The sequence below is a fragment of the Cupressus sempervirens genome, chromosome 8, assembly GCF_028749045.1.
Source record: "Cupressus sempervirens isolate cs-2001-9-10 chromosome 8, ASM2874904v1, whole genome shotgun sequence".
Taxonomy (NCBI): Eukaryota; Viridiplantae; Streptophyta; class Pinopsida; order Cupressales; family Cupressaceae; genus Cupressus; species Cupressus sempervirens.
Genome location: NC_143125.1, coordinates 1,141,760 through 1,168,182, shown reverse-complemented (window position 1 = coordinate 1,168,182; position 26,423 = coordinate 1,141,760). Strand labels below are relative to the sequence as shown.

The 26,423-nt window shown below is 34.7% G+C and overlaps 1 pseudogene; it reads left to right on the top strand.

The window, feature by feature from the left end:
- The window catches only part of LOC149541268 (serine/threonine-protein phosphatase PP2A catalytic subunit pseudogene), a 55,239-nt pseudogene that overhangs the window by 12,509 nt on the left and 16,307 nt on the right, over positions 1-26,423 (top strand).

Here is a 26,423-nt window from a genome sequence, read left to right as displayed (position 1 = left end):
TTGATCAGTTTTAAACACCTTCAATAGTTTTTGATAAGTTGTCTACTTCTCCCTCTTTGACAACAATCCCAAAGACATATTAGCATCTTTAATATGCAAGTGTAGCTTTTATAGGTTTATTCAATGTTTCCCTCTATCACCTTGCTTGTGATTGATTTGAAATTTCAACACTTCTACTACTTTAGGCATGGATCCCAAAGTAAACATCCTCTGCATCAATCTATAAAATCTTCAACATTCACCTTATTTGATGCAGGGCATACTTGCTTTTTGTTTTAAGTAGCCTTAGCTGGGGGTATCACCCCTAACTTACCTCTAAGATACTCAAAAACATCTTTTGGTAGTGCTTTTGTGAAGATATTAGCAATCTATTCCTTTGAGCTAATGTATTCCATCTTTACTTGCTTTTTTTCTACCAACTCTCTTACATAGTGATACTTGATTGCAATATGCTTGGTTTTAGCATGCATTACTAGATTCTTTGATATGTTAATAACACTTGTATTATTACAATAAAATATCATAGGCTCAATTACCTCTTCCTTCATACCTTGTAGCAAATGTTTGATCCATACAATATTGGTACAGTTTATAGTAGCTGCTACATATTTAGCTTCAGTGGTAGACTATGAGGTGCAACTTTTCTTTTTGCTAGTCCATGTAATCAACCTCTTTCCTAAGAAAAGTGCTCCTGCACTGGTGCTTTTTCTATCATCAATGTTACCTCCCCAATCTGCATCAGTGTAAGCTTTCAATTCAAAATTTTCACTCCTCTTGTAGTATGAACCAAAGTCATCAGTTCCTTTCAGGTATCTCAATATTCTCTTCATTGCCATTAAGTGATTTTCTCTTGGATTTGTAGAAAATCTTGCTACTATTCCAACAGCTAATGCAATGTATGGTCTACTATGTACACCATATTGTAGCTTTCCAATCATAGACCTATACAATGTCCGATTTACTTTAGTAGACTCATCATTCTTGGATAGTTTATGGCCTGTTGCCATTGGTGTGCTGACTGGTTTTGAGTCTTCTAGGCCAAATGTTTTGACTACTTCCTTGATGTATTTGGATTGGGTTACAAATATGCCATGCTTTAACTAATGTACTTGTAATCCAACAAAGAATTTGATTTCTCCAAACATTGACATTTCAAATTCATGCTTCATTTGATCAGCAAAATCTTTGCATAAAACATCTTTCCTCCAAATATTATATCATCAACAAACTTTTCTGATATCAAAATAACTTTACCTTCTTTAGCTTTGATGTACAAGTTGATGTTGTCATCTATTCTTTCAAATCCTATCTTCACAAGATATTTGTGCAACCTTTCATACCATGCTCTAGGTGCTTGCTTCAATCCATAAAGTGCTTTATGTAGCTTGCAGACCATGTCCTTGTTCTTCTCATCAACAAATCCCTCTAGTTGTTCTATGTAAACTTCCTCTTCCAGTATACCATTTAGAAAAGCAGACTTCACATCCATCTGGTAGATTTTGAAACTTTTATATGCAGCATATGCAAGTAATGTTCTTACTCCTTCCATTCTTACAATAGGAGCAAATGTCTCTCCATAATCCAATCCTTCTTCTTGTGCACAGCCTTTGCAAACTAGTCTGGCTTTGTTTCTTGTTATCTCATCGTTCTCATCAAGTTTGTTTCTAAATACCCATTTTGTACCGATCACATTCTTGTCAACTGGTCTAGGAACTAGAGACGATGTTTTGTTTTTCTCAATCTGATCTATCTCTTCTTCCATGGCTTTATACTAGTCATCATTTTGTAGTGCATCTTTCACTATTTTGGGTACAACCTTGCTTAGCAGACATGATTTTATCTCCAAGGAGATGTCTTCTTACATACTGTAAGACCAGTGGTGTACCCTATTTTAGATTTCATAAAAAATTTAATTAGATTATGATGAACATTTTTGTTACTAACAATTAATTATAAGATCCTATTAGAGCCTAAGCGGACTCAAGCAATGATAAGTGCAATCACTATTAAATAACTTCAGAAGGAATAACTAAAATCACCTGAAAATGAAACTTTCTAGGTTCAATCTAAGGACTTGATCAAAGATTTACAGAACAGCTCCCTGGCCAAATTAGGGAGGATGAATTAACATTTCCTCTTCTAGGGGATAACAATGAATGTAGGTTAAAGCGGCAATAAGACATATGATTACATGTGAAACTTGTGTTTAAAGAACGATGACACACTTGTGAAACATGCTAATAGATTGAGGAAATTAACCCTAGAAATTTACTCACAAACCCCTCGTAGTGTGATAAAGAGATATTGCTAGTAATGTCAATATGACTAATTTGATTGAAATATTAGTTAATAAGTCTGCATATTAGTGATTTTCACTTAAGACATGTGTACTGCAATCCATTTCATATGTTTTCACTATTTAATGATTATAAGCATGGTGATAGTACTTAGAACAATAATTCATTATGCTAATACCCATATGTTGATATTTCAATGTTTTGAATATGAATCAAATGAAAGTTAATTATATATGTATTTAGACAAAAGTTAAATGGATATGACAGTGCAATGCTTCTTTTTAGAGTAGTTGAATTGAAATGATTAGGTGAAGTTAAATGTATATGTTAATGTGTATTATGTGGCATTGGATTTATTCTGCATTTATCTGTATGTATTTGTATATTCTTTTATCGGGCTACTAATGTTTAAGTTGAGTGTGCAGGAAAGTTGAACCATGGAGATAAATGGGGGAAACAAGGTTAAATCTTATAAGAACACAGTGAAGCCAAGGTGAATCTTTGGAAGATTCAAAACCTCATTATATTGTGTTTATTTCATAATGTAATCGTGTATGGGTGTTATAGTTGGAAAGTATGATTAATTAAAGACATGTAATCATGATGTGTAAAGTGTTTTAATGTGTATGTGTGTATGTGTGTCATTTGACACTTGTAATGTTTATGTGAAAATGACATGTCCAATGGGATTATTTGGCATGAAGTCACTTAACCTGAGCCTAATCCTCATTATGGAATCAATTAACCCACATTGGAGAGTGTTAGGAACAGTCACCTTCATGATGGAAATTCAAGTTATAAGTTGATATAGGAACTTTAGAGAGCCTAAAATGAGTCCCAAGTGTTAATTTTGGGAAAATAAGTTAATAACATGGTAATAGTATGGGTTGGGGGTTTAAATATAAACATAAGTTGGTCTAGGGGACCTAGGAGACCCTCAAAAATAGTCATTTCCAAGCCAATTCGAAAATCATATTGTAACATGACTTCTTACCTCACTACACCACTTGGATAAGTTCTTATTGGTGGAAGATACAAGAAAGTAAGAGGGGTAGGTGAGGAGGAAAGTGAAGGTCTTTATAGGGAGCTTGTGCCAACCTTGGTAATTATCCACCCACTCTCTAACTTTAGAGACAAACAAGGATTGGAAAGGAGAACTGTGCAAACCAAGTAGGAAGAGGTTCTCATTTTCATTACCATAGCTTGTAAGCAAGTAAGTGCTTCATGCCATGTTTCTTCATTTCATGAAGTTGTAAGAATGCTTCTCATAGGGTCTATGAGTGTAGTAGGGAATCATGTCTTGTCATTGGAGTCTTGTATTGTGTTGTGTTGTGCAGGTGTATGTTGTTTCATGTAATTTCTTGGGGTTCTTCTTGGATTTCCTTGCATTGTTGAGTGTTGAAATTGTACATGGGTGTGAAGGCTTCACTCACCATTGGGAAGGAAGAGCAAGCCTTGGGTGAAGCGGTTAGTTGGGCTTGAGATATAGTTGAGAACCTTGGAGAATGGCCTCCATTGTATGCCATATGCCTTCATAATTTGTTATGGATAGTAAAGAGAGTGATGGTGTGGTAAGAAGGTTGCTGAAGTATGGTTTTCAAGGTGGCTTTAGTTGATGGTAGTATGAAGGAAGAATGCTTGTGAATAGCCTCGAAAGGGCATGAAATTATTGTTTTGTGAAAGCTCGAAAGGCATGGAAATCATTGATCAATGAAGCCTCAAAAGGGCATGAGAATTGTTGTTACAAATTTTATAGGATATGGAAAATCTCCTAATTGTGATCCCACCTTCACCCAATGTTTATGATTCCATGTGTGAATCATTGTGCAAGCCTTGGTTGGGAATTGTAAATGTGATGATAAACTGAGATATTCTTGTTGGTTTTTGTTATTGGGATGATGTTAGAGTGTAACCTGGTTGAACCTTGTTTCCCCTAGCACGGGGGTGGTCTCCTTGAGGCCCAGGTTGGGAGGTGAGCCTCCATGGTTCTATATTTTTTGGTATTTGCAGGTTATTTGATGTTTTGGATGCTTGGAGGTTAAAAGGATTTCATTGCATTAGAGGAGGGAATGATGTTGTAATTGGTTTGATAATGGAGGTGCAATCTCCAACTGGATATGTGTTTCTTTTTGTGATCAAGTGTATGGTGTTGTTAATAGCCAATTGGCAATAGAGGAATTGAGAAAAAATCTTAGTATGGTAGCAAGGTATTTCCATTTGCGTAATCCTATTATAGTGATTTCACCATCTTTTTGTGTATCTTAGAAATTATCAGAGGAAGTCTCTATTAGTGTATGAGGATGAATTATCTTGTTCTTCAATTATTGTCATTCTTGCATTTCTATGTAGATAGGAAAGACAGAATGTTATCATTATGGTAGAATAGTAATACTGGGAGATTGGATTATGAAATGTTATTATAATTTCAGTTTTACTGCACATTAGTGATATATGCATGTTCTCTTATTAAATGCATACATATTGTAATGAGTAAATGATCAAAGGTTAAAAGAATTATTTTAGACCATATATAATATGTTCAATTACTCAAAAGATCTTAGAAATAACATATAAAGTTACCTTTGAATTTAGAATAGAAAAAAAAATAGTTGGCATCAATGCATAAGTGCATAATATTAACCTTGCTATAGGAGCTCATCCAACATTCTGGAAAATATATGGGAAAGAGAATAACTTTTTTCTCTTGATTACAAATCAATAAAATATTCATGGGAGGATATGCTTGGCATCCTATCTAGGACCCTAGGTGACTTGGGAGTTAGGATAAGAATGAGTTAACACTCAACTCTCCAAAATTACCCTAGTTCCACTACTCAAGTTTTAGGAAAAGACATACAGTCTTAGTCAAATCAGGGTATAGTACACATGTAGAAGAAATAAAATATATATTAAAATAAATCTTCACATCTAAAACAAATAAAAACTAAAATAAATAAATAAAACATGTTGCTCACTTCAATAAGGAATTGAATCAAGTCAACAGCAATAATTCATATAAATCTAAAAGGGGACACGGTCCCACAAGACGCCCACTCTCCTAGTCCACCTCTAATCACAAAAAGTGATATACTCTGACCCATATCAGACCTTATCCCATTTTGGGTGCTACATCTTAAATAAGGATGGAAGGAGACTTGTTTTAAGAAAAAACACTTGAGTAACCATAACCTATTCACCATTCAACCTCCACCTTGGGAAAAGTACAATCCTCTTCATTACTACTCATATTTTGGATGAGGTTCTTACACATGTATAATGAGAGTGGAATAAAAGTTGCTTGATTTTCAACTACCCACGCCTAGGAAAGAGGCAAGTTTGGGAAATAGTGCGCAACATTGTTTGAATTGTGAGGAGTGCAAGAAACAAGGAAAAACAAACTTTAATAAAACTTTGACTTGACAAGACCCTCCTTCATCCTAGGCACCTAGCATGAAAGCATATGCTATAGATTCTTCCCTCTTGCACCTAGAGACTAGGTTTAAGGCTAGCACAAAGTATTTAGGTTGTAATAAGTATGTGGTTTAGGACATTATTATAGTTCTGTGTCATAGTTTTAGTATAGGAAATTTAGTTAAACTAAATGAGTAGATATTTTATTATTATATTTTGGTAAAGAATAAAAATACATATATAATAAGAAATTAACTTTGGCTTTAGTTATGTAATAAGAATTAGTATAATTGGGGTTCTAGTTTAATGACTATTATTTTGGTTTTTTTATATATTAAAAGAAGGTAAGGAGATTTATAGGATGAGATAATGCAAGATTTATTTGGAGGATATTGAATATTTTTTAATTAAATTTTTAATGAACCTTATAGATTTATTAGATAGAGAAAAAAAGATTGTTACTTTAGATTGTTGGGGTTGAGTTGAAATGAATTTTAAAATAAAATTTGCATAGGATGTTAGTATCAACTAATCTTCATGAGACTTGGTTCCAATTAATATTCAAGTAAATGTATTATTCAATATTATAAATCAATTTTAAAATAATAATTATAATAATAATAATAATTAGAGTATACGTGTAGTTTTGTTACTAACGAACAACATCCACCAAATCTAGGTTCCAATTAAGTCAGCCAATGTTAGAGAACCAGGTAGAATGGTAAACATTATAACACTTATATGTCCAAGTTGTAGTGTGATGAGAACCCGATATCATGGAGATCGAATTTATTGCGTGAATAATGTAAAAGCTCAATGTCTATCTGAAGGATGTCTTAGTGTTGACATTGTAGTGAGTTAAAATGTAAAGATGTGTTGTTCAATTGAGGGTGTTCTTGATAGTTTGACTGATGTCATGTTTTAGGTGTAAAGTTTAGTAAGTAAAGGTTAACCCTAATAATCATATTAATATAAAAGAAATTTTTTTAAAAAATGTTGTGCTTGTTTTGGTTGCCTTTTCGGGTTCCGGGCATGACACACACTTGGCTAATCTGGGTTCAGTCCTTTCCATGTTTGATCCTTTAGTTTTAGAGTCATTTCATTCTTCTTCATCTAGAATTTCATCATTCTTTTCTTGCATACTATTTTTAGAATCAAAATGTACATTTTCTACATTCTGCAGCTCGGCTTTTGAATGTAGCTCGGCATTCACAGGTTGAGACTCAACAGATATTGAATTTTGTTGTTGATTCCCAACTTGATTTGTAGCATTGTCTTCAACTATCATTCCTTCATGGAAGTATATAAAGGATCTATAATCCTCTATTTCCTTTGACTCATCAACCTGAACTTCTGCATGCTCATCAAAATTTATGTTTGCACTCTCCACAACTTTTTTAGTGTTAACATTGAAACACTTATATGCCTTACTTCTAATGAAGTATCCAAGAAATATGCCTTCATCACTTTTTGCATCAAACTTTCCATTTCTAGTATCTTTCAGAATATAGCATTTACAACCAAATACTTTGAAATGTTTAACATTAGGTCAATGGCCATACCATAATTCAAAAGGTGTTGCATTTGTACCTTTCTTGACTTGAACTCTATTCAGTGTGTAGACTATAGTACTTACAGCTTCTCTCCAGTACTTTAGTGAAACATTTTTCTCCATCATCAAGGTTTTGGCATAGTCAATCACTGACCTATTCCTCCTTTCAGCAATACCATTTTGTGGTGGAGTTCTTGGTGCTGATGTTTTCCTTTTGATACCTTTGTCATTGCAGAATGTTTCAAAATCTCTTGATGTGAACTCAACTCCTCTATCTGACCTTAGGCATTTTAGGTTCTTTCCCATTTCCTTCTCAAATCTAGCCAAATACCACTTAAACATTTGGAATGCATCAAATTTTTTCTTTAAGAACATAGTAGTCATCATCCTGGAGTAGTCATCTACAAATAAAATTATGTATCTGTCTCCTTGGTAGCTTTGCACTTCTATTGGGCCATATAAGTTTGTATGGACTAACTCTAGTACTTCTTTGGAAGTGTATGTTTTACTTTTGAAACTAGACTTAGTCATCTTCCCCAGTTGACATTGTTTACACATTGTGTTTTTAGGTTTCTTCAACTTGGGCAATCCTCTGACTTTCTTTTTATTGCCGATGCTAATCAAATTATCAAAGTTAACATGACACAACCTTTTATGCCGAAACCACACATCATCAAGTCTAACAACAAGACATGTTGCATCTTCCATATCTAGGTAAAATAGATTACTCCTAGTTTGTTCACCTTTTCCTATCAGATTTCCATAATATTGAGTAAAGGTAATGAACTTACTTTTATCTCCTATCATATGATGTGAGCATCCATTGTCTATGATCCACTTGTCATTCTTGTTCACACAGGTAACCAATGATGTTGCTTCATCTTCATCTTTGTCTAATTCATCCTTCATGGCTACATAGACTACTTCATCATCATTTTCTTCAGAGTCTTCTTCAACAATGTAGCATCTCTTGCCTTTCTCCTTGTAATCTTTGTTGTCATCTTCTCTTTTTTTCCTGAACTTGTTTCCTTCTTTGTAGTTATTCTTCTATGGACATCGTGTAGCTATATGATCTACTTCATTGCAATTGAAACATATGATAGGGAGCTTACCTTTGAATTTTCCTTTACCTCTATGGAATCTCCTAGCCAGTAGTGCTTCTAATTGATCCACATCTTCCTCATCTGTGCTGCTATCACTAGATGCATGTTTTCCTTTTCTTCTTTTCTTGCTTGATGTTTCCTCCTTAGTCTCTTTTATTTTCATTTTGGCTTTAAAATCAGATTCAAGGTTCTTAGGTCTATATTTGTCAAAATTGGATAGCTCAAATGTAGTAAGTCTTCCCACTATTACTTCAAAGGTTAGTGTGTTCTCTTGTACACACCTCAACTCTTGGATGACTGAAACTCTAATAGCATAGATAGGAATTTAAGTTCTTAAGTATTTGATAATAGTTGTTTCTTTTTCCAATTGTCCACCTAGACTTCTTATTACACTCACCACTTCTTTCATTATTGCAGTGTACTGAGCAACATTTTCACCTTCTTCCATCTTCATGTCATCAAACTTTCCTCTTAGAATTTCTCTCTTTTCTCTCTAGACATTTCGATCTCCTCCATAGATTTCTAATAAGGTTTTCGACATCTTAAATGTAGTGTCATAGTCATTAATGTCATTGTTGGTGTTTTAAAACTACTAAGCAATAAAGTGCTTCAATACCAAATTGCTTACACTTATGCAATTTAAGGACTAGCCACTTCCCATTAACAATTACATAAGCAAACCATTTGGATCCAACATTAACAAAACCAAGAATGGTTTCCTTCTCTTTCGGCTCTGCAAAACCAAGGTGGGTATACCTAGGGGATGACTCAATTTAACTGTTGTTGTATGAGAACTATCTTAGTTTCATTCTGAATCTCATCCTCAATTATTAAACACATAGCTAATTGTGACATTTTAAACATAATACATCCCATATAACAAATTTGGTCATAAATTCTTCTATAGATCTACAAGTATTCTCTGCAATAGTGGCTAACTAAGGCTAGAATATTTCATGCAAACAAGTATTGACCAACTTTGAAGATCTTTAGGAAATAAAAGTGAAATTGATTATAACTTCACATTTGATATTCATCTATGATCTATTTCTCTTCTAGCTGAATTAATTTGACTAGTGCCTAATTCATTAGGGTTTAGAGTTTACTGCAATTCCATGGATCTAATTTTTTGCCTTACAACAAATATTATCGGCAATTCTTACTGGAATTCATCATTGAAAACATCCTTCCCATTACTATAGCAACCTTATCAAATTCATCAAAGCTTTTACTTAATTCATTGAACTAATAGCAATGATGAAAAGATATACAACCTAAATGGATTGCATTCAATTGCACAAGCTTTTACTCACACAATATCAAGATAACTAAGTAATCAAAAGGAGATAGGATTCAAAAAGAACTGCTATGGGGACAACTCATACTTTGTATTCATTTTCCTTGAAAATTGTATACATATGTAGTTAACTCAGAATGAAGATCATTCTATATTCATGTATTCTAAAAAAAATTGCAGAGAAAATAAATCATAAGACTTCCTCAAAATTATTGGACCGAAAACAAACCAAGTATATGACTAAAAAGCATTAGAAATCAGACCATTCTCTAGCCCTAGAATCTCACTGATATAATGTGAGATGCAACAAGCTTCAGGCTAAGAAAATTGATAGGTGTCTTGACAAGAGATATTCTCATACATGTAAGGAAACTCAGGTGCAAAAACAACTTCCTACACTAATCTCTTAAGAGAAGTATGGTGCAAATCCTATTAAAATCTTTTCACTTACAGATTCAATATCATGTAAACAACAATATTTTGGCCAAGCAAGAATAAAGAAAATAGACAAATAAAGAAACACATAACACAAAGATTTTTTGGTGGGGAAAAACCTTTTGGTAAAACAACCCCACCCCTCCAGAACTTGCACAATGTATTATCTTCAACACAAGGTTACAATACACTTGCAATGCAAGTTCAACAGTGACAATAGAAGACTCCAGTAGCTACTCACAGTACCAACAATACACTTTTTTGCATACCTCCTCTTCATAACCCTAAAAATGCTTAGAACATGCGCTTCACTTTAGGGTTACTCCCAAAGGTAACTGTATTAGGGTTTTACCATTCTTCGAGAAAATAGGAACCCTAATTTTTTTTATTAGTATAGAGTGTATAGTACTTGAATTTATCAGTTTCCACATGTCTTCACCTATCATTGAATCTTACTAACATAGCTCTTACGTGTCATAGGAATCTGTCATAGCCATTTTAGCTATGATCTCCTTATACACAATTCAAGATGCCGACACATCAACATTATTTGCAAGAAATAAATTTTACAAAACAAATAATAAGAATAGGAATTATCCAAGGTTGAGACACCTTATTCCTAACAATATAACTATCACAAAATGACAAAAATGTAAATAATAGAAAGATATGTAGATCAAAAATTCATTTTTTGGGTCCCTTTTTGTTACATCTCTTTATGCTAATTTGGCTGCTACTTTGATTCCTCCATGTATGCAACTGCTAAGTCCACCAATGATGAAATCTATTCTAATGATTGCAAACTAACCTCAACCGTGGGTTTCACCATCATTATACTGTACTGTAAGAGTCACTTTCACCTTTCACTCTTCCTTGGTTATATTAGCATCCTAGGGTTATGGGATTATTGCTTAATGTGAAGCATCTGAGCTCAGAGGTAATGTGGCTATCAAATATAACAAAATGGGCATTTTCTACTTCCCCAGTCATATCTACATTCAAAACCATTCCTCTACCAAAATATGTCACTCCCTTAAAAAGAAAGACGTACATCAACAAAAAGTAAGAGTAACTATACACATGAAACTGATGGGTATAAAATCTTCTTCACCCTCTCCAAAAAATTTGCATAGGGTCATATATATCTCTATTTCCCTCACATTCAATTATGCTTTCTTGAAAAATTCTTTAGAGAATGATGTTTTTGTTGGTCGAGTTCTAATTTTGCCAAGTTCACCCTTTGCTCTTCTCACTATGTTAATGGCTTGATCACAGCTCTTTGCCATAGTAAAAGGCTTGTCCTATTAAAGGCTTACAACACACTGTTAAATGCGACCTTGTTAGAAGTGGACCTAGTTAAAGGAATTTAGAACATTCACTTGGAATGCCACCCTATTAAAGGATTTACAAATGGTTGTTAGGCCAACCTAAGTCCATAGGATTTTTAGATCTAATACAATTGCTAGAGAGTATTAGAAAATCTTGACCTGATTTCAACATACAACTTATCTTGCAAATCTCAGATCACACCCTTGCCTAGCCTTCAATCCCTACAACTCTTGATAGCTTGTCCTCCTTTCAAGCTTTGTCTCCTTGAGTCTCCACACTCAATGTACCAGTGCAATCATCTCTTCATGACCACTTGTAGAAGCAGAGCCTTTGTGCTCTTCCTTCTCCTAGATGTCTCCTCCTTGACACCCTTCTAACCACTTTGTAGATTTGGCTCTTCAACAACAATAGTATCAGCAACTCTTTGCTTCTTGGGCTATGACTTCTTATATAGAAGCCTTGGAGTGCCTTTTCCTGCTCGATTCTTTCAATTTCAATTCACATGGATTAGGTAGGATGCATTGCATCTAATCCATATTTTGTTTCCTCTAGAAACTTCATGAATAATCCTTTAAAATTTGCTCAAAAATGGCTTACATAGGATTTTGTGCCTCCAACTCATCATCCTTATCTTCCAACTTGTTCACAAAATTCAATGTAACCACTTTGTTAGCTTAGATTTGGTGAATCTTCATATTTTAAAATAATGTAGCAGCTCGACATTATTGAAATACTGGTGCTCAACACATACTGTGATACTTGACTTCAACTATGTTTTTCCTGATGCTCAGCACCAACTAAAAATTTTCTAATGCTTGACACCTGATCTTCACTTGGCACATTAAGATCACTTGGCACACACTAGGAATTTCTATTACTCAACTTCTACTAAGAATTTTCTTGGCTTCAACTAACTTGCTCGTCACCCATTAAAGATCTTAGTTTAAGCTTTGCAATCAACCTTGTTACTGTTAGAATTTGAAAAGATTAATAACCCAGAAAACTAGTGCAAAGAATAAATATCTAAACTATGAATGCAAATGATACAAAATCAAAATAGCAACATAGAGTTAGTCTCCAAGAGAGTAATGCAAATGTTGGAAGTAAAATAGCATTAAGAGGATGCAAAAACAAGATATGTAAATACAAGCCAGGTAGCATGCTTATATAGGCTAGGAAGAGGGAGGAGGTGGCAACACTAACCAATGAGGAGAAACCATCTATCAAACTAAAGATAGAAAAGTATCTTCCCAAGATAGCTAATGGATGCTCACATGTAGGAAGGTGACACCTTACAACCATTCACCTAATAAAACATGCTTTATTAACCTAAGTGAGATTATTAAAAGTGTAGGAAAAACCTAGCAAAATAGGAAAAATAAAAAAACTACACTAACACCCTCCCATAAGTGAAGCTTAGGTTGATGTAGAAATGGGTCCTGACAAGTCAAGCCTATTGAGGTACCCATGTACATAAGATTTCCGAAAAGAGAGAGAAAAGAGACCCCCCAAAAAAAGTCAGGACTCCGAGTGAGAGGAAGAGGCCCCCCAAAAAGATGAAGCATCCTGCACCCCCAACAAAGCTTGAAAATGAAGGAACTTGCTCTCAGTGAAGGGTTTGGTGAAGATATCAGCAACTTGCTCAAAAGTCGAACAATAGCGAAGGTCAATGACATGACCATGGATGAGCTCCTGAATGTAGTGCGTGTGGACCTCTATGTGTTTGGTTTGCTAATGATGAACTAAATTTTGTGAGATCTGAATGGCACTCTGGTTGTCACAAAATATGACTGATGGCAGTCTAATCTGGATACCAAACTTAGTGAGAAGATGTTGAAGCCAAATGGCCTCAGTGGTGGCATTTACAACCCCCCGATACTCAACCTTAGTAGAAGATAGAGCAATGGCAGACTACTTTTTACTCAACAAATAAATAGGACCTGACCCAAGTGAGAAGCTATACCTTGAAGTAGACTTGCGATCCTTAGAATCACCTGCCCAATCTGAATCTGTGTAGCCCACCAAATCAAGCTCAATACCTGCTGTGTAGTGAATCCCACAACTATGAGAACCCTGAATGTAGTGAAGGATATGCTTGGTTGCTTTCCAGTGCAGCTAATGGGGCTCCTACATGAATCGAGAGACCATGCCTACAACATAGTAGATATTAGGTCTCGTATGTGTTAGATAAATGAGACTCCGAACAAGTTGGTTGTACAAAGTACCATCAAAAAGTGGAGAAGAACATTGAGCCTCAAGTTTGACTCTAGAAAGGAAGGGAGTCAAAGCAGGCTTATAGTTAGCCATATGAAACCTTGAGAGTAAATCTAGAGCATACTTCAACTATGTGATGGTGATCCCAAAAGGAGACTGAAGGATCTCAATCCCAAGAAAGTAATGCAACAAGCCCAAGTCAATCATCAAAAAATTGTCTTGAAGGGCCACTTTGACAGTCTTAATGGTGGGTGAAGAACTTCTTGTGATCAGAAAGTCATCAACATACAAAACTAAAAATAGAAGTGAATCACCCTATTGTAAAATGTAGACATTAGGATCAGAGTGGCACTGAGTGAATCCAACTGATAGAAGGAAGGAGTCCATCTTGGCATACTAGGCCGGAGGAGCTTGTTTAGGCCATAGAGAGACTTTTGAAGACAACAAACAAGTGAAGAATCCTAAAGGAAGCCCTATGGTTGCTCCATGTAGATCTCCTCATGAAGGTCACCATGAAGAAAAACACTCTTCACATCCATCTGATGTACTTCCCAACGATTAGCTGTAGCAATGGCAAGAACAATTCAAATGGAATTCATTCAAGCAACTGGCACAAAAGTCTCAGAGTAGTCAATCCCAGGAACCTGGAAGAATCTTTTAATGACCAAGCGAGCCTTGTGTTTATCAACTAACCCATCTGCTACAAATTTTGTCCAATAGATCCACTTACATCGAACAAGTTTTCTTCCTTTAGGAAGAGGGACAAGATCCCAAGTGTGGTTCCTCATCAAGGAACTATACTCTTCCTACATAGTTGTATCCCACCCAGGAATACCAAAAGCCTCATGAAAGGACTATGGGTCTGAGGCAGTAGCAATGAAGACATGTGGAGCATCCTAAAATTGTGAACGAGTTCACCTAGTGTCTGATGGATCCCCAACCCAATCACCTGCAGACTGCAAGGTTTGTCTAGCCCAAAGTGGATAGGAAGATGGAGAATCTGGAGGGGAATCATTAACCTCTGAATGATGACCAGGAGAGGAAGGAGGTGAGTTCTTTGAATCACTTTCTGCATCAGAAGTAGAGGTAGAAGACTATTTAGGTGAATCTGACTCATCAGAAGATCTGTCATGTATTCCAAGTGACTCTAATGTCAAGGTAGAAGGAGTTGGAGAAGTGATAGAAAGCGAGCTCAAAGATCCCTCCTCAAACTGAACACTCCTCTTAATGAATAACTCATGTGTATTAGGGTGGAGCAATCAATAACCCTTCACACCATCAGGATAACCTACTAATATGCAAGGTTTGCTTTGCAGATCCAAGGCCTAACATTTCTCTATAGGAATGTGGGCCCATGCAAGGGAGTGAAAAAATCAAAAGTGCTTAATTGATGGTTTTTGACCACTCCAAGCTTCAAAAGGAGTAACTCCCTTCAAGGCTCAGTGAGGAACACAGTTCTAAATATAACAAGCACAATTAATGGCTTTTGCCCAATACTGTGGTGTAAGAGATCTAGAGTGAATCATATAGTTTTCCATTATCTTCAAGAATCTATTCTTCCATTCTGAAACACCAGTTTGTTGAGGATTGTATGGAACTAAATGTTGTAAATCAATCCCCTCTGAAGTGCAAAATCTTTCAAACCGATGGTTGACATACTCACCATAATTGTCTATGCGCAAAACCTTGATGGCTTTCCCAGATTGCTTTTCTACAAAAATTTTGAAGTCTTGAAAATGATCAAATACCTCTGACTTCTGTTTGAGAAAGTACACCCATGTATATCGAGAAAGGTCATCAATGAATGTGAGGACATATCAGGCCCTACTGAAAGAAGGATGTTGAAATGGACCAGCCAAATCACTGTGAACTAACTTTAATATTTGTGAAGCTCTCCATGCCTTACTTTTGTCAAAGTTTTCCTTAGGATGCTTACCAAGAATGCAACCTTGGCAAACACCTCTTGAGAATTGAACCGAAGGCAACCTTGTGACCATGCTCTGCTGGTTGAGTTGATGCAAATAGCTAAAGTTAAGATGGCCAAACTGCTCATGCCATAATTTACTCACATCATTAGAGTGAGTGAGCAAAATAGATGAAGGAGGATCAGGAGCAAAGTGAGAAAATAGATAGAGTTGTGACTGATGATCTGCTCATCCAACTGCAACTACAAAATCACTATGCAACTCATGTATCTCCACTGAATCAAGAGTGAACTCAACCTGCTTGCCTGAACTTGTGTGAGTGATTTGGTATATTGATAGGAGATTAGTTGATAATGAGGGTACACAAAGAACATCATAAAATGTGCCATCCCCCACATCAACAAACACTCTCCCACACAGCTCAATAGGAGTGTCATCACCCATCAAAATAGAAGGCATAGTACATGGCTCCAAGGATGCAAGTTCTTCCTTAGATGAAGCCATGTGGTCGAAAGCACCCGAATCAAGAACCCAAGTGGATCGTGAGGAAGAAACTGCAACAAGAGCCTTGCCCTTTCCTTTAACCTTGTTTTCTTTTGCTTTGTTAGACTCTTCATTATAACTTTTTTTGATAGACTTAGGAACACTAATATTATTCTTCTCAAGAATGTATGTCAAGTGATCAATTTGTTTCTTCAAACATTTATGTTCATCATGACCGGGTCTTTTACAATAGGCACATTTAACCTTTTCTTTCTTATGCTTATCGTCGTTAGAGGATGAGGTATCAATAGTTGCTTTTGAAGCAATTGGTATCTAATCCTTCTTTTCCTCACTATTATTTTGTTTCTCATCCTTACTATTTTTGTTACTACTGTGTCCTTTTTGTTCTTTTGTGCCTTGGTTGGCAGCTAAGGCATGTGACTTAGAGGACTTAAGAGTGCCCATCTGGAATAGTTTGTCCTATTCTTGAGTGAGATTGATAGCAAAATCATCTAGAGATGGCATGGTGAATTGAGTACCAAGTGCACCCTTAGTAGCATAGAAGGTAGAGACAAACACAGGATATTCTAAACTTAGCTTAGAGAGAACACAAAGAATAAGTTGTTCATCTTTCTTTTCAATTTCACATTGTTTTAACTGTAGCCTTAGTGATTTCAATTTGATGAAGAAATCTTGGATTGTGCTAAAATTGCTTGGACTCAAACTAATTAATTGATTTTCCAACATATGACCCCTCATTGAATCTTGTGTGCCAAATAGTATTTCTAGCTTTGTCCATACTTCATTTGGTATATCCAAAGAATCAATGTGAAATAGCAAGTAAGGAGAAACAAAAAAACACAATGTTCCATATGCCTCATCACATTTGTTAAACCACTTAGGCTTATCTTCATCTTTATTAGGTTCAGCTTCAAGTCCCATAGTTATCCTATTTAATCCAGCTTTCCTTAAGTGAATTGTCATGCGTTATTTCCACTCAAAGTAATTGTATGGAGTTAGGATGGGCATATTTTTTTGATCCATGATGAAGACATGCTAAAAAGAAGAGAACCCACCTATGACAATGCGCCACCCCCCCCCCCCCCCCCCCCCCCCCCCTTTTTACTCAATCAAAGAACCCCCCCAAAGAAATATGATTTGGCACTTTATTTTAGTGCATTTACAACTACCACTAGAAAGAAATACTTAGTGGTCTTTATTTCAACGCATTACAAACCTTCATGAAGAGCATATGCTGAAAGTAAAACTTGGGCACAATAATCAAGGAAAAAAATAGCACCAATATGATTTACTGAAAAAATCATGCACTTTCAAAAAAAGAATCGCCCTAATACGAGGTCGTGTGAGAAAATTATGATCCTCTGAAGTTTCCAAAATGAGAACTTTGTATAGTCACAACCGAGAATCTACAATTTTTGAAGAATTCATGTATGAAAATTTAAAAAAAAACTCCACTAGTGGATAGAGCACAAAAAAATAGCCAAGGTCATAACAAGAATCATCAAAATCGGAGTCCGTATGAGCATGAATGAGACATTTGAAAATTGCATTCAAATTTACGACTGCCAATGGAGAGGGGTATGGTTGTAGCTTTTTGTGCTCGATTATGAAAAATATATAGCTTGTGTGCAAAAAATAAAAGATACCTAGATATTTTTTCGGTGCTGCAAACAAAACCCAGGAAGCATTTTTATTTTTGATGTATATAAGATGTTGTTGTAGTGTAAATCAGACACTTTTAACAGTAAAAAATGGCTCCAAAAATTAAGAAACGATCCCAGCAACCAAAATATGACATGCAAATCCTAGATTAGCTTCCTAAGTCCATCAATGGCATGCTAGAACCTGCAATACTGATTGAAAACTCCAAATATGCATGTTGGTTGTCAGATTTGAGATTGAAACCCCAGAGAAAAATCATTTTTGTCAAAACTTTTCTGATTCTCAAGATCATCCAAAGATGCAAGAGAAGAGCATACTTCATTTTTCAAAAAAATACAATTAAATTTATTAGCCCCCCCTCCCGAATCTCTCAAATAAGGAAATTGAAATCTACTCTTGCACATAGAAAAGCTTTGATACCATGTTAGAATCTAAAAAGATTAATAACTCAGAAAACTAGTGCAAAGAATAAATATCTTAACTATGAATGCAAATGATACAAAATCAAAATAGCAACATAGAGTTAGTCTCCAAGAGAGTAATGCAAATTCTGGAAGCAAAATAGCATTAAGAGGATGCAACTACAAGCCAGGTAGCATGCTTATATAGGCTAGGAAGAGGGAGAAGGTGGCAACACTAACCAATGAGGAGCAACCATCTATCGAACTAAAGATAGAAAAGTATCTTCCCAAGATAGCTAATGGATGCTCACATGTAGGAAGGTGATACCTCACAACCATTCACCTAATAAAACATGCTTTATTAACCTAAGTGAGATTATTAAAAGTGTAGGAAAAACCTAGCAAAGTAGGAAAAATAAAAAAACTACACTAACAGTTACAACTTTTTTCCTCCAATGTTTCTAAGTGTGACCAACCTTTGTATCTTTGAGTATGTCATCAATACATTACTTAACCATTGTCTTAACTAATCCTTACACTTCATTACAACATCATAACTCAACCTTTCCCTTAGGTTCTCTTGTTACATCTTGTTGATCAAATCCTCTTCATCAATTAACCAAGTGATAGTACTTGGATCTTATAAGCAAATATCATCCCTACAAATAGTAGGTTTGACATCAATGACAAAGCAATGATTGAAAAAATTCTTTTACAACAATATCCCTCTTTGATCTTCAACAACAATGAGCTTTTTCAATCAAATTTCCAACACTTCACTTACTCCCCTTCACATTCTATATCTGCACTGCTAATGTTCTTCATAACCCTGCAAATTCCAAGCTCTAATACTTCAATGCTCCCTAGCATAGCATGCTCTGGCTCACCTAGGGAAAGAGCTTAAAAATTCCTCCATGGCTTTTGAGGGCCCTTCCTTTTGCCAATAGGAAGTACATAGAGTACACTCACTATCCCTAAGAGGTCATACTATTTGTACAATGGGATAGTGAGTTACATCTCTTCAAATGCCAACTACTTGATTTAGGACAACAAACTGGCTGGAATGAAAATAATTTGCAAACAATGAAAGGAAACACAAACACACCTACCATACTGAGGCAAAAATTTTCTAAACAAGCCTACCTACATTACCAAATGGATACAACATTGAAATCAACACTCAAAAAATTTCTTAGCTCTATATTTTGTCTCTTTATATTCAAACACCATGCCATAGTATACAGTTTGTACACTAACTCACAACTTCTGGCAACTTTAGGGTTTTAGAAGCTTATATATGACTTCTTAGATCTTATCCCCTCACATTTAGGGCTTCCATGAGCCTCTACCATGCTTGTAAGGGTTTTTGCAAGTTAATCAATAGTTTTGCAAAATTGTAATTTTTTCTTACATAGCAATTTTTTTTCATTTTTTGTGTTGACATCTTTTCTTGCCAAATTGGCCATCCCTTAGCTTTTCAATGCTAGATACCCTTCCCTAGGCTAGAGACCTATGCTAGGAATTTACTGACAAGGAATCCCTTAAAATTTAAGGTCGCTTATGACTTCAGGACAAGGAATTCTTTGATTCCAAGGCCATTTAATGACTTCCTATCCCCTAGCCAATGTTGCAAAAACACACACCTAGGTCTTTAGACCTTTATTCAAACTACAAAATCTCTCTTAGATCATATCACAAAAAAATTGAAAATTGTGAGGGCCTTATGTTTCGAGGTTCCCTTGCACCACTTTATATTCCATGGTATTGTTGGTGTTCTCAAACTCAAGCTTGAGAGCTTTATGAACAATCTCGCCTAAGAGTGAGATTAGAACCACTCTGATACCTGAGAAAATTGAAGCACAACGACCATCACAGTCCAAAGTACAAAAAAAATCTTTGGACACCTCTCTAGAACATGTTGACTCTTTAGATGAAACAAAATACTTAGCAAAATCAGATTATGTGCTAGATCTAGGACCTAGGATTTTCAGAGGCTAGGACTATGTATTTGGCTTTACTTTTAGATTTAATCACAACCTTCTTATCCCCAATTAGAATGGTAGTCTAAGACTAGTCTAATCTTACTTCCCCACCTAAGTCTTTGCAAAAAGTTCTACTTAAAAGCATCCCATAGCTGGTAGGGATATCTGCAACTAGGATGGTTAATTTGAACCATTTGTTAGGGAATTCATCTGGGGCTACTTGTACATATTTCATCTGTCCTATAAGAAGAACTTGTTTGAAATACATGGCATAGAATTTACTAAAGGTTTTAGTCAAAGGAAGGTCTAGGTCTTTAGCTACTATAGCAAGCATAATATTATTAGAGGCCCCATAATCAATAATGCAATTTCTCAGTTTATGTCCATAAACAAATAGGGATACATAAAATGAGTTGGGTTTTCAGCATTAGCATACACTTGAGATGTCTTAATATGATTAGATGTTAATTATTGAGTTCTAACAAAGGATTAATATTTTCTTTGAAATTGTTTCTTGAATTGTCTAATTGAACTGGACTTTTAACACTTTCAACTAATCAATTCAATTCATTAGGATTGGACCTTAGGTAATCAAAAGGAGAAACTTGAATTGAGGACGACCTAAAAAAATTCACTATATCAACACTAGACTTGGGACCAGCTTCTTCAGGTGTCCTTTCTTCTTGAACCGGATTCCTTTGGATTTTGAATTTGCCCTTGTGTTTTCCAGCTTGATCATGCCATATAGTAGTAGGTATAGAAGAGGATGAAGAAACATGAGCCTTATCATAATGATTACTCCTAGTGAGCACTATAAGGGAAGGGTCCTCTAGATTAGTATATACATCACCACCTCATTCTTAGTCAGATTCATATTCAAAGTAGTAACTTTCAGAGTCACCAGGTCCTCTAAGGGATTCCTCACTAATAGGTATTTCTTCCATAACTTCTTTTTTTACTCCCATTTCTCTATAAAGAATCATTTTTTGGCAAGAAAATCCATCATGCTCATCAGTCAAATGAAAGATACACATGCTTGCCTTCTTAAGGGAAGGTCCTTCAATTGCTTTTTCTAATTTCCTGACAACATATATGATTGTCTTCCTTGCATTCCTATTTGATTAAAGTTTATGGGGATATCATGATAAGTCATCCTAGGAATCTTCCTTTTCATCTCTAAAACATCATTCAAACATATCTTTACAATAGGGTCAGTTGAACTAGAAGTGGATACCTGATTTTGAGGATGTTGCATCTCTCGTCTCCATTTCCCTACAGCTAGGAAATCATCTTCTAATTCCATGGCTAACCTTTTTGTTACATAAAAATCTACCACTTTGTTCCTTCTCATGTGAAAGCTTATGGTAGGAGGCATGCCATTCACAAAGAAACCTATTCTATTTTCATCATTGGGTATTGTAGTGGTAGGGATCTTATATAGGGTCTTGTTAAATTTGGCTATGGAGTCACACATGGGCTCTTGAACTTATTTTTTGAGCTATGAGAGTTGTAACAAAAGAGTATGCTCATCATTGAAAACTTTGAACCTAGATTCAAAAGCATTCCTCATGGAAGCCCATTCGGTGATAGACCCAATTAGGAAGATGGTGGAACAAATCAGTAACAACTTTTGTCAAGGTTTGCACAAACAATATGACTGCAACATTTTTAGAGTTGAAAGAAATAACCACACAAGTCATATTAAATACATTTATATGTTCATTAGTGGATTTCTTCTCATCCCCATTGAACTTAGGAAGAATCTCTTGAGATCCTTTAGGTAATAGATCAAGATTAGGTCCTAGGGCTAAAGGTCCCACTTGAGCACCCCAGGGATTTGCAACCATGGCTTCTATCCAAAAATTGATTAGTTGACTGTTAAAGTGTATAAGGATGAGGGTACCAGACAAAACTAAAGCTTGCAAGGAAGTGACAACTAATTTAGGCTTTGTAGGAGAAGTAGGGCTACTTTTAAACTTAGTTATTCCCTTCCTCCTAAGAGTATGGTCAGGGGTAAAATTTAGGGACTTTACAAATTCAAATGATTCATCTATGGAGCCTTTTTTTCATCACCCTAGGTATATTTTTCTCCAGCCAACCTAACAAAGGAAAGATTTACTACTAGATTTATTGGGTAGGATTAGGATTCAGAGCTTGTTGAGCTAGTCTTTCTACAAATTCTTCCTCTTGAGTGATAGGTACTCTAATTAGTTCAACCCTTTATTCTTTGTCTTCAAGAACCTAACTAACTTGCAAGTATTGCTCATCATTATTCCTGCTATTCTAAGCTAAGGTATTTAAATCAAAGATGATGTCTTCTTGAGTATTATCAAACCCTAGACTAGGTTGAAGAATTGGGAAATTATCTTGATGAGGCAAGACCATTATTAATCAAAAGAATGTACTTTCCTCGGTAGAGTCGCCAAAAATTGTTAGTGAATAGTTTTTCCTCCCAATTACTTTGAATTTATATCAACAAGAAAAATAATTTTCACCACAAATGAGTCTAAAGGAATTCCACAAACTCTCTATATTTAAAGGTGCAACTCCCTTCTATCATAATTTATTAATGCAGTTCTTATTGTAAGTGAATTATAATACTTGTTCTCTTAACCTAAAAGACCTTAAGGGAAATGAAAACATCCTCTCATAGCCATAAAAGAATGTTATAGATTTAATTACTAACATTTGATATGTATGCCATGCAACACATAGCTTAGAATTCCAGAACAAAATAGAAATGGAAATAATACACAACCTTAAAGTAATGCAGAAAGAAACAAAACATGAAAGGCTAGAAACTCACTGTGTTGAGTGCATGCAGACTTGCAAAGACAGAAAGAATAAGCTATCATCATGTACATCTAGACAAGACAAGGTAATCTTTACCAAAAGTAGAAATGGCAAGGGAATGAAAACAAGGTGGCTTCCATTTAAAACATAAAATTGGACATGAAGCATGTGGATGGGTGACAAGACAGATGACAGGACAAGTATTTAAATCATTAAAATCTCACCCAAGATCTACACATGTTGCAACATGCCTTAACATCATTACGTTTAACTCATAACTAATACAAATATTTCCTGAAGATTTGGTAAACGTTGCATTCCCGCTAAGCTATTTGCTTGGACACATGGTACCAAAGGCATCAATCTTTATGAAAGGGGTGAAAATGAACAATTGAACTACAAAACAATTCAATGTTCAAGTTCAATAGTCATGATATATTGGAAACCACACTCATAATGATAGACTAGACATAAAGGTGAAACCATAAACTTGAACCTGGAACAAAGTGTTCAATGTTCAAGTTCAACATCGACGATGAGCAAAAATATCCATGGGATGATTGACTTTCCCGACTTGACCAAGAGAACCAATGAACCTATAAACCTTGAACATTGAACAAAGTGTTCATTGTTCAAGTTGATAGATTTATTCAATCGAGAGACTTAAAAACAAAGAATGCCAAAAAAGTCAAGATTTATGATGGGACTTCAATAATAGAACATCCTTTTGCAAACACTTAAATATTACCATGATTATGTGCAATAAATAAATGTGGACCATTCATGGGTAACAAATGAAATGAGAAATCATCATCACCACTATCTATAAGCATCCATTGGCACCTATAACCAATAAATCCATGCCAACTCCAAATGAAACATAGAAATATCACGAAGTATCCAAAAAATGATTAATATACTCAATAACAAGAAACTAAACCAATATCAATGACAAACTTCAAACCATGTTCTCAGGAACATAAACATGACAATGCCATCTAAATCATCTCAACCAAAGAGATACCATGCTCCATATGAACATACTATAACATGTCAAAACTCTAAATGTGTATCAAGAGTATACCATGACATAATAATGAAACCATACTAATACCAAGGATAACATGTCAAATGAAAACATAAACCACACCATTATCAATAACCCCATGAGTCCTCAATATGCAACCATCTCTACACACCATGTGCAATGCCCTACCAAGGGATGCAAAAGAATTAACCTAAAGTTTTACCAAGTTTTCCAAACATTTTTTTTTAAAGAACAACATACACATCAAACATAAAGTAGCGGAAGCAATAACATACAATCAAATTAAGCAAACATCACATATTACATTCCTTAAGGATCCCAAGATGTTGAGTCACATTTAAATTTAATTAATACTAAGTCTAATAAATACCACATCCACATGAAAGAATAATCATAAGTCCAAATCCATTTAAATAGTATACATTTGTTCTGAATGTCACTTGGCAATAAAATTTGGAATGCTTAGTCATCCACTGTACATGTCATAGGGTATGAAAGGATAAAATAATATACATTTATAAAAATAGATTACATTATCCCTTTCTGATCCATGAAATAAAATACAATACAATAAGTGAAATAATCTATCATAAAGATATAACCATCCATCATAATACACAAAGATAGAATGAAAGGAAATGCAGACAAGAAACTCTAGCCATGACATCAACGAACGGATCTCAATGGTAAGAGTAAAAAAGAACTACCATCGAATGCGTGGTAACTCAAAAAGGCCCACTCCCACCGCACTGAGGAGATACTATCAAGTCCCAAACAAGATATCCATCCAAAAATCAAAAGTAATATCTAAGTCTAGGAAACCCTAAAAGTAATCTAACTCAAAGGTTCTAAGATAAATTGACATCAGACCTAGAGACAAACACAAACATGTAGGAAACCTACTATGTAAGCGGGCAAGTGTCATCACAAAAATCAACACTAGAGTTACCCTGGTAGTCTAACTTGACCTTGACCCCCCAGTGACTCCATGCAACACTAGTATAATCTCATACTAACAAGGCATACTAATGATACATGGTCACAACCAAGTGTTCTCTCTACTCCCATCCTATTATGTACTAGCACTTGAAGCATGGGTAAGAACATACAAAGACTCTTATTAGGTTAATTTTACTCTCATTTAGTGTAGTGTTTTCAATTATTAAGCAACTTACAATGGGTTACCCTGGCAGCCACTTAGGGCCCCAGCCTCCATTACAAGCCACTTCCCAACATTACATATAGATAACCTACCCTAGGCTCATAAAAGCACAAATCAAATAATCATAATATTTCACCTCAGTCCTAGGCAAGAGCCTACAACACAATGGTAAATTGTGAGCCTCTTATCGAAGAGTTCTTGGGTTCAAATCTACCCATGCTTAATAAAATAATAATTAATAATAATACATAATAATTATTCTTGGCTTTAGCCTCTTATCGATAATATATAAAAAATGTCACGTCAGTCCTATACAAGTGACTGGAAAGCATCAAAAGATAAATCATGATAACCCATCAATTGTCTACAACTAACTGAAAAGTATCCCAAAAATACTGATTAAAGACTCAAAATGGTTAAGTCAAATATATCATAGCATTCATTTCGCTATCCCACAATGACAAAGAAAGCAATAACCAAAAATATAATCAAACTCATCATAGAGCATATCAACACATTACCATGGTTGAGTTTAAAATATCAAAAATCAAATCAACATAATACCACAATCACAGAACTCCCAAGCCTCTGGTAAAATGTCCTAAAACTAGTCAACACTCTAGTCAACCCAAACCCAAAACATAGACAACATACATATAACATAGTGTAGGTTTCATAGTTTGGTTTGACTTTGAAAACATATTGTTGAGTTAACAGTAAGGTTTCAGTTTTCATTTCAATGTATATTTCAAGTAGATGAGATTATCAATTTACCCTTACAAACTAACCCATTCTTATATTTGAATAAAATACAGAATTACCACTATTTCATTTTAAGTCAATCTTCTAAAATACTCTAAGGTTAATTATTTATTTAAATTATTAAAATAATAACAATTGATCTTCAAATAAAATAATTTCAATTCTAATAAGGTCAATATCATTAATAAAACCATTAATTAAAATGCACTATATATATATATATATATATATATATATATATATATATATATATATATATATGTACATATGTATATATATACATATGTACATATGTATATATATACATATGTACATATGTATATATATACATATGTACATATGTATATATATACATATGTACATATGTATATATGTACATATGTACATATATATATATATATGTATATATATATATGTACATATGTACATATATACATATGTACATATGTATATATATACATATGTATACATATACATATGTATATATATGTATATGTATACATATATACATATGTATATGTATACATATATATATATACATATGTA